This window comes from Sphaerodactylus townsendi, linkage group LG05 (assembly GCF_021028975.2).
Source record: "Sphaerodactylus townsendi isolate TG3544 linkage group LG05, MPM_Stown_v2.3, whole genome shotgun sequence".
Taxonomy (NCBI): domain Eukaryota; kingdom Metazoa; phylum Chordata; class Lepidosauria; order Squamata; family Sphaerodactylidae; genus Sphaerodactylus; species Sphaerodactylus townsendi.
Window position 1 is genome coordinate 39,161,477 of NC_059429.1, and position 10,468 is coordinate 39,171,944.

The window sequence follows — 10,468 nt, forward strand, 5'->3', positions numbered from 1 at the left end:
AACGTCCCAGGTTGACCAAACAACTTTCTTCTCAGAGCAGCAGCTCTTCTGTCTGCACCAGATTCAAAAAAGGAAGATGGACAGACTCACAGACATCAGAAAACATTATTACAGACATGCTGCATTCACACACAGGGCTGGTTCACTGCTCTAGTGACCCAAGCAGTTGCTTGGGGTAGAACCATAAAGTAAGGGTGCCAACAGCTAGTGGACACGTGGGAGGAGGAAACGGTCTTGGCTTATACACATCACTGGCTCCCAGAGCCACAGTGGCAGTACTTGGGAAAGGAACAAGCCCCACCAACGACACCAATGTCTCTGGAGTCTTTCTCCAAGCTGCTGGGAAGAAGAAACAGGTATAGCACATGTCCATTGCTGCCCATCAGACCTACCCAGGCTCAAATCAAATCACTTTTATTGGAATATTCGTGAAATGCTAAAAAATAACAAACATTTAAAAAGGGAATTGAACAATAGTCAGTGACATAAATAAAACATACATTAATATCAATCTCTACCAAAAAAAATTGCATCTAATTCAGTCATTCCAGAGTCATGATCATTCAGAAAGTACTGGATTGTCGGCTCTTTATTTTCAGGTCTGTCAGCTTGAAATATGGCCAAAAGAAACTTGCCACAAAGTCTCTCATGTAATTGACAGAGTATTCCACTGTCGAACAGCCCTTATTGTCAGGACGTTCTTCCTAGTGTATAGCTGGAATCTCTTTTCCTGTACCTTGAATCCATTTCTCCTTGTCCTAGTCTCTGGAGCAGCAGAAAACAAGCTTGCTCCCTCTTCAGCATGATATGACATCCCTTCAAATATTTAAACATGGCTAACATGTCATCCCATAACCTTCTCTTTTCAAGACTAAACATACTCAGCTCCTCAAGTCTCTTCTCATAGGGCATGGATACCAGACCTTTTACCATTTTAGTTACCCTCCTCTGGACCTGTTCCAGCTTGTCAATATCCTTCTTGAATTGCAGTGCCCAGAACTGGACACAGTAGTCCAGGTGATGTCTGACCAATGCAGAATAGAGAGGTACTATTACGCCCCTCAATCTCCTACTGATGCAGCCCAGAATTGCATTGGCTTTCTTGGCTACTGCATCACACTGCTCACTCATGTTCAGTTTGTGGTCTAATAAGTCTCCCAAATCCATTTCACACATACTGTTGTCAAACCAGGTAGCATCCTATATAATAAGTGTAGATACTAACTGTAGTATCTTACATTTATCTCTATTGAAATTCATTTTCGGCCCAGAGATCATAAAGGAAAGAAAAAGAAAGAGAAAGAAAAAGAGTCTTGTCAGCCTCTCTGTGAAATCATGAATTTTTGCCCCAGGAAGACAGCACATCTCTATCTGATCTACTTAGCCATTGCTGCTTCAACCATATTCCTGGTAGAACATCTGTATCTTGCAGGCCCTGTGGAAGTGAGTTAAATCCTGCAGGGCTTGAGTTTCTTTAGACAGAGGCTGATTACCCACTGCTGGTGTTCCCCAGCCTTGCACCACTCTGGTGCAAAAAGTCATGCCTGAAGTGCTCTAGCATGTGCGGGGAAGAGGAAATCTTGCCCCAATGGATCTCTTCTCTTGGAGCTCTACAAACCGGAAGCATGTTAGGACAAGATTTCTGATTTTGCATGCCAAAATGGCCAAGTTTTGCACTGCCCCTGGTACTGCAGCATGGTTGCCATGTTTCTCTCCGGAGCCACCCCACTGCATTGGCTTTGCTTCATGAATTTCCTGAACTGCAAAGGTTGAGGTTCTTTTGAAATGCCCCTTTGATGCTCTGGAGGCTTCCACCGCTATACAAAACTCCTTCGTAGCAGAAACGCAGCCAGTTTTCCCACCTCACCACTCTGGCCTGCCTCACCAATGGACAGGTACTGAGAAGCAGCACCCTACCCACCTTTGCAGTGAAAAAAAGGAGGGAGAAACCTTGGTTTTTAGAAAGGAGGGAGAAACCTTGGGCAGAAAAGTGGCGTGTGCAGGCGCTGCGAACAGGAGGGCGGTGATTCTCTCACACACACAATGATTTTAGATTTAGATTTTAGACGGGGGTGGGGGTTGAGGGTGGCAATCCCATAGCACACACAAGGATTGGGGGGGCGCGAGGGCGCTGATTCTCAGTGCCTGTTTTGTGTTCAGAGTCATTTAAAACTAAAATAGTGAAAATGAGTGGGGAAAATGGGGCAAGATTCAGCCAAACCGAACGAAGGAAATGGAGGCTGCCCGTGAATGCTTGAAAGAGACTATGGAAGAGCTCGCAGTGCTTCAGTGGTGCTTATGGGAAAGCCCCGGGCTTGTGGGGAACCATTCGGGGCTTCCTGCATCGGCCCTGACTCGAATGAAGGAAAGAGCTGGGCAACAGTGGGGAACTTCAAGCAGGGTGAGAAGCCCCGCAGCAGGTATGCTCCCTGGATAAGCCACAGAGCATTTAGAAAGTGCAAAATCAGCCCCTGTCCCACTGCACACCAGAGCGCCAGTGGGTAATTGGCCAGAGAGTTCCAGAAGGTAATTCTCAGCTGAATTACCTCACAGGGGCATACCAAAACAATAAATGAGCAAATAATTGTGATTTTCTGATGATATTCTCATTCCTCTTCTGCTATGGCTACAAGTAAATAGCATGGTACAAATACACTGATTTAATTTTTGTTTTCTTGGCATTGAATCTGCTGTATTGACAAGCCAGGATAGCTATTTGCATGTTTTCCAATTACGCAGAACTCTCAGTGAGCTAGGTTTTTAAAAACCTTTTCCGCATTCATTTTCTCAGTTCATTTCCTTATGTTTCTAACTTGGATACTTTCATGAAAACTGTGCCAGAATTTTGTCTGAATATCAGGAATTCAGATAATTATAGTCAAACCACAAAGACATCTGGTTGCACGTCACCAGATAGTTATTTTTAAATTAATCTTGTTTCCTGCTGTAAATGCACTTTGCCCTATGCAGAAGAGTTCTTTTGCTAACTGATTTCTGACACATAAAACCCAATCACGCAGAAAACTGTGATTGGTAAGACAAGGAAAATCACAAAAGTTTGCATTATTTAAACATAGGGCTACCAGTCTCCAAGTTGTAATCTCATGGAATTACAACTGATCTCCAGATGACAGGAAATAGTCCTTCCATAGAAACTAGCTGTTTTTAAAGTTGGACTTTGTGCCCCTTTGCTCCATTGAGGCTGCTCCTTTTCATGCTCTGCCCCCAAATCTCCAGGAATTTCCCAATCAGAAGTTGGCAACCCACACTTAATGGCATGTTTTTTAAAATTTATATCACACCTGTAGATTTACAAAGCTTCAGGTTGGCTAAAAAGATTTTTTTTGAGACTGTAATTAAAACAGGTCATTAAAAACAACAGCAGTAACTTAAACAAAACAATATACTAGAACTGCCCCCGGTGCTGAAGCATAGCTGCCATGTTTCTGCCCGGAGCGACCCCATGGCATTGGCTTTACTCTGCGAATTTCCTGAACCAGAAGTTCAGTCCTAGAAACTCTCATGGGTTGAGTGGCACCATGGAGGCACAATCCTATTGTAGTCATAGTTACTTGCAGTAGAACCAGTTTTAACTGTTTCCAGTACAGAGGATTTTAGCATAGAAAGAGTTGTCACTGAAACAATGAGCAATAATAGCCAGTAGTGGTTTTTAGGTGTGTGGCGAAACGGGCTTGCCTATGGTTTGCAGGCCCTATTTCGCTCTCAGCCCTCTCTCAGAGTTATCACTTTTTCCCTGGAGAGGGCTATCTCATTCCCAGGGTATGCTGCCACCACCTGGCCAGTTTTAGGACTGCCCACTGGAAAGGGCCAGGACCTCCCAGTTTCCTCTTCCACTAGCGTGTCCGAACCGGGGAGGGGGGGGGGGAGCATACGCAGTACAGAGAACGGTCCACTACTGGTAAAGATTAAACGAAGTTAAGATTTAATAACAGTAGAACATTGAAGAGAACTTTTCTGGCACGGCACCCAAATACAGAAAGGAACACAAATAAAAGAAAGGCAAACCGCAAGCCCTCTGGCCCTGTCACTATCCAGTACCCTGCCCACTAGGCGTTGCACAGCAGAGTAGGTCCTCAGCTTAAGCAGGTATTGTCCATGAGGAAGCTCCCATCACTGGGCCTAGCACACGGCCTGCAGGGAAAAGGCCGCTGCCTTCTCTCCCTGGCAGAGCCTCCCTCTTCCCACAGCCCAGAAAGACAAGAAGAACCCACCCACGGGGTTCTGGCTGGTTTGCTCTTCTTCCCGCACTTTTTTGGGTCCACCTGATGTTGTTACCAGGCTCACTGCAACTTCTGCCCACCCGCTCTATGGTGCCTGGTTGGGGACAAAAAGGGAAGATAGGAAGGGCGGGGGGAGGGGAAAGCTATTTCTTCACAAGGTGAATACCAAGCTTCCAAGTTTTGTGCATAATTCTTTTTTTATGTTTCTATAAGAAGGCATTAAATTTCTTCCAGCCCAAACCCCTTTACCCCTGACCTGCTCACCTTGAGCTGGGCGTTATTAAGCAATAAGAAAGTTTCTTCCGGCCTTGGTGTAACGTATCTTTGAATTAATAAATGAAATTGATTGGAGCAGATGGTAACCCTGTATCTTGGAAGCCACAAGCAACAGACCAATAACAGCAAAATTGTCACAGATATTAAGCATACTTCAAATGATGTCACCCTAAGAAGAATTATACCCTTATAAAGCTACTGAAATCAATGGGCTTAGAATAGTGTAATTCTGATTAGGCTGGCACTGAAACCCTCCTCAATAAACACCTAAATATTAACAGGAAGTATCAAGGTAAACGAACATGTTTAGGGAGTTTCACAATTTCAGTACACTACAGAGAATTTCTTAGCATGCAGGTATTTAAAGGATCCTGGACTTAGTCCACTTAGTGCCCCTACCCAAGTCTCTTGCAGGTTAATATTCAATAGACACGATGGCAAAGTGGCTTAGCCGTTCTTGCCCCATTGTAGTTGTTTAAGTGATACTTTGCTGAAACTTTTTAAGGTTCTCCCACAGTCACAGTATCAGAGACTGAATCTGTGGCAACTTATTTTAAGTGAAGTATTCACCGTCTCAGTATTGAAATGGTGTCCATCTTGATTTAATGTGCCTGGGCGCAGAAATACTTTGTCTGATCTGAAAAACTGAGAGAGAGATTGGTAACCTTTTGCTTCTTTTTATACCACCATCTTATGTTTATGGCTGCCCCACTTTTATTGAATCACAGACATAATAGCAGCAAGGTATAAGTGTGCAACTGTGCCCAATTATACACTGGTGCTCTGTGGCACAGCAAGTTTCCTTAGCAAATTTTCATTGAAGATATGCTCACACTTACAGCTCCATGTATCCTGGAATCTCCGAGCTCTTGAGAGTGGAAAAACCACAATGTTTTCCCTTGCTTCAGGGTTTCCATTCTTTCAGGTCTCTCCCCCCCCCCCCCCCCGCCCGCACTACTCACAGGTATTTTCGGGGGATCGACAGCTGGGTCCCCAAAAACAAAAATTAATGATAATGAACTGCAAATAATGATATGAGGAAAATTGATACGAAATGTAAAGGGCTAAAAGAAAAAAAGCTGGAAATCTTACAATCTTGTGAAGAATATCGATATGAGCCTGTTTGCATGCTCCCACCACCTCTTCTTATCTTCCCCTTTTCCCACACTCCAGGCTCCCATTGCCTTCTGGGGGGGGGGGGGCAGCAGCAGGGGCTTGCCTGACTGTGGCATTCTCCTCCACCACCAATGATTTGATTACGCTTGGCCTGCCTTTATCCAGAGCTCTCCACCACTGCAGTAGAGGGTGGGAGTGAAATCATGCCATGGTTCTATGCCAATAAAGGCTTGCTTCCTGGAAAAAAAAACACCATGCCATGGAAGAATATCAATATACAATTTAAAGGGCTTTTTTTAAAAAAGCCACCAATCTTGCAATCGACAGGGAGCGAGTCGGAAATGAGGGCAGGCAAGCTGTGCAGCGGGGGACCTCCTTGCAAGTAAAAAAAAGGAAATGTCAGGAAACCCCACTGCAACCTCACTGCAGAGCGATGGGCAGGGTTGCCATTTCCAGGTTGGGCAATTCATTTATATTTTGGGGTGGAGTCTGGGAGGTCAGGGACCTCAGGAGCAATGGTGGGATTCAGCAGGTTCGCACCACTTTGTCAGAACCGGTTGTTAAAATAGTTCTTGTAAATAAACCAGTGGCTAAATTATTTGAATCTCACCACTGCTCAGGAGGGTATAATCACATGCTCCACAAAGCAGCCATTTTCTCCAAGGGAACTTATCTCTTCATGAAACAAGATGTAATTCTAGTGATCCCCAGGTCCCACCTGGCAACTGGCATCCCTAACATGCTCACATACATTTACGGTCTGCAAATCCCACTAGAAGAAGTAGCAGCAGTTGCTTCTATTGTCTTATGGTGTGTTACTTTGCCCTTCCCTCCTGCCAATTTCTGGCTACCCGTCCAAAACAGTTCACATGCATGTCTGTGACGAAGTTCTTAAACGCCTGAAAACATCCATCACATACCAAATGCACAGAAATTGTTTTCATGTTGCCTGCTGTCAACTCAAATATAATTCTCCTCATTCATTCAGCTATAAGTTATTAAATGATATGTCACTGGGTGAAGCAATTCTGGTTCAATATATTTCCATTACACATACAGTTAAGATAAAGAATAATGTATCTGTAATTAACATGGTGAAGTCTGAGTTAGGGAAGCAGGAGCTATAATAATTAGAGCACACAATGAAGTACAACATGCAAAAAGGTTTTGTTGAAAGATACATTACATTTCCTTTTGATACCAATTGACATGCAAAGCCCCTGCAAGCTTTCTAGGATCAAATTATTGAATCACAGCATCTTGAGTATTTTTCACTTCTCAGTTCTGCAGGACAGGCAACTAGCACACATTTCCCCACCGTAGTATCTTCAAAGCTTTTTGCACAAGAAAATACACACCCACAATCTGCATACACACCCACAATCTGCATACAACAGACACCTGTGGAATGTAATCCAGAGTGCCATTTTTGGTCTTCCAGCAGGATTTCTGCACTTTTAGGAATTATGAAACAGGCAAGCCATTCAACAAGTGTAGTCATCCCCAACTAGGAAAAGCAATGATAAGAAAAGCTATTCCTGGTGAACTCCTGATAACTCAGGTCTTAAGGGGAGCCACAAATATATTTGAATAGTTTGTTATTCAGAAAGCTGATGTATGAATATTCTTTTCGCATTAGTACGATTTCTCCCTACCACTCAATTTCACCACTACCTTTCTTTGAAGTGAAGAAAAGGCAGACGCCGGTACTTTCCCCTGCATTGGTTGGATGCAAAGCAGAGCAGCGCTGGATCTGCTGTGACTGTAGCCGCCACCACGCTACAGTGGCACCTTCATTGGGTGTGACTCCCCCTTATGATCCAGCGTAGAAACTCTGCTGGTTTCAAATGAGCGCAACTCTGTTCTTTACAATCACGGCCGATCCCTCTGCTGGCCTGTGACTGCTACTACACTTATTGTAAAGGTAAAGCTCTTATGTTGGTCTCCGAATGATAATATTTCGTTAACAGAAGAATACTTTTCTGTCCGTGACAGAAACCGTACAGGCACCCAGTCCCCAAACTTTAATCCGTTTAACAACTTGTGTCGATTTTCCTCCAGCCCCAGAGTTTTCCTCCCTAAATTTTATTATAATTATAAATGTCTATGCTGCCTTTCCTACATTCAACAAATACAGTAATACAATGCATAGAGTAAAATCACAATATCAGTCAGAAAAGTAAATCTCAATCTGAACTTGGACAAGCTAAAAATATCAAACCACTATGCAACCATTTGTTCCCCAAAAGCCAGTCAAAACATGAATGTTGTCCAAATCTGTCATGGAACCAAAATGGGTGATCTGGCCCAGTTGTTCTCTCATCTTAAACTACATTACAGGGTTGTGATGAGGATTAAAGAGAGACATAAAATATTGTCAGATACTTTGGTTCCCCATTGGGGGCAAAGGCAGGATATGAATGAATGAATGAATGAATGAATGAATGAATGAATGAATGAATGAATGAATGAATGAATGAATGAATGTCAAGCAAGGATATGGGCTTTCAGACCTCTACAAGGAGGTGATGCTGTAGACTATCAGTACAAAATCAAACAAGAAAAAACCCTCCCAGTTCTAGATGGCATCCTCACAGGACTTGCTGTCCTATCGGTATGTGAGTGTAGGTGAGACACAACAGTCCTTTACATACGCGGCAGCCAGATTTTCCATGCCCCCTGCATCAGATGACCCCAAAATCTCTAAGGTGCTACTGAGCTTGACTCTAGTTATACATCCAAGCCTGCACAATGTTTGTATTAAGTTTATAAATGCACAAAGTTTTTTTTAAAAAAAACACTTAATGCTATTTTTGCCAAGGGGAGAGTACTAAAATTGTTTTGTTAAAAAATTGCTTTGTAATTATTACAGATTTTGCAAACTTATTACACATGAGGAATGGCACCATTTAGTGACTATCCTAGCTGCTGCAGAAATCTCAGAGCCTGGAAAGGGTTTGCCTGCAATTTTCAGACTAAGTTCACTTGGACAGCACCTCCCTATTGGGCTTCTACAAAAACAGCAACTCCTCATAAGCAATCTGGCGAATATGTCAGAGCATCTGAAAGTTAGGCCCTGTCTTCTAATTAAGAGGCTTCTCAAAGTCCAGGTCCCTTAATCCATGAATAGTGAGGCGCTTGACTGACTGCACCTCAGAGAAGCCAACACAAGGCTTTCCTATTCACCTCCAGCATTTCAAGTCAACATGAAACCCCTAACTTCACCTTCCAAGTAGAACAAAAGGAAGACCTGCAACGACTTGTGGAGGGACACCTAATTTTACCCTTGCCATCTAGTTCATCTTTCTCATCCCTGAAAGGCCCTTAGCCTCCCCCCCATCCTGCTTCATTCTCTCCTTCCCACTCACCAGCCAACCTGCTATTATCTGATGTTTTATGAGCCAACATGATGTAGGGATTAAGAGCAGCAGACTCTAATCTGGATAATCAGGTTCAATTCCTCATTTCTCCACATGAACCCTGCTGGGTGACCTTGGCTCACTCACAGATGTCTCAAACTCTTTTATCTCAGATGGAGGCAGGTAATAATGAGCCACCTCTGAACATCTATTGCCTGAAGAACCTTACAAGGTAGCCACAACTCAGCTGTGAGGCCTACACACACACACACAGCCCACAGTGATGCCTTGGGCCTGTTCTCCAGAGATGTGTCATACAAATCTGTCAAATAAATCTCAAACTTTTAAAAAATGCGGGTTCAAAAGTGTTGATGTGACATCACAGCTCACAGTTTGCAGATGGTAGATCTGAACCTAAGACTTCCAAGTTCACTTTCTTCAACATCCTATTCTACACTATCAGAAACATAGTAAAATGGAATAGTAGTGACATGTAAAATCAGCTGCTGTGAAGTCAAATAGTTATTACTAGGTAACCAAGCCAATGGAGTTTACTTCTTTATTTTGTTGAATTAGTGAGTCAGGCTTGTAGACAGAAATTTGGGGCCAAGTAGAATGTAAGAGTAAACTGAGGTTAATTATTAATCTATGGGCAAATCATGGCACGTGGCAACAGCAGCCCACCATTTTGCTTGGGACACATGGTCAGGTCTTCACACAATCAACTAAGGTTCTGGCAGCACAGCTGGTACCAATGGCAAAGGAGAAGAGAACAGGTGTAGCTTATACCCCTCATCACATTCCAGACCTTTGTAGCCACCAGCTGAGTCCAAGGAGAATCCCTGAGGTGATAGCAATGCTTTTGGGATTTGACTTGTTTCAAGTACAGCGCCCCCTCCCCCTTTATTTGCTGGCACGCCAACACCTTCACAAGTATATGTTGCATGTGTGTGTCTATATATGTGGGGAACTTAGAACATAAAAGTTGCCTACCACTTATTTTTTTAATGCAGCAAAAACCTGAATACAGGAGTCAAGTTTGTTTTTGAAAAACCCACATTGAATGTTAATCTACTGCCATGTCCCTGAATGCAGTCCTCATTAATATATAGAAAGGAAATGAGGTATGGCGTATTTTCCGTTCTCATGGTGCATATGCTTCCTGAAGAGTAAGTAAAGGAAATGATACTATTATCCATAACAGTTAAGAAGAAATTATGAATTTTAAAACATTGTAAACTGCTCTAAAAACCTCGTGGTCAAAAACAAGATAAAAATAAAACAAAATTGTCAGGTTTTGCGTTTTATTGCATTATGTGCCATTGGCACAGTCCTGTCTATTTCAAAATGCATTAAAATAATCATAACAATCCAAGCAAAAAAAGACCACCAAAAAACCCTGTAAAAACATATTGCAAATCACAATACTACATGCACAATCAATAGCAATAATGACTATGCATGCACTAACTGGAA

At 42.9% G+C, this 10,468-nt stretch overlaps 1 protein-coding gene across 1 annotated transcript in view; it reads right to left on the bottom strand.

Moving 5' to 3' along the window:
* The window catches only part of LOC125432334 (putative ferric-chelate reductase 1), a 40,212-nt gene extending 32,804 nt beyond the window's left edge, over positions 1-7,408 (bottom strand). The window contains exon 1 of the mRNA XM_048495771.1: positions 7,308-7,408. The gene's annotated coding sequence lies outside the window, so the exon portion shown is untranslated. The remainder of the gene's footprint in view (positions 1-7,307) is intronic.
* Between the last annotated feature and the right edge of the window lie 3,060 nt (positions 7,409-10,468).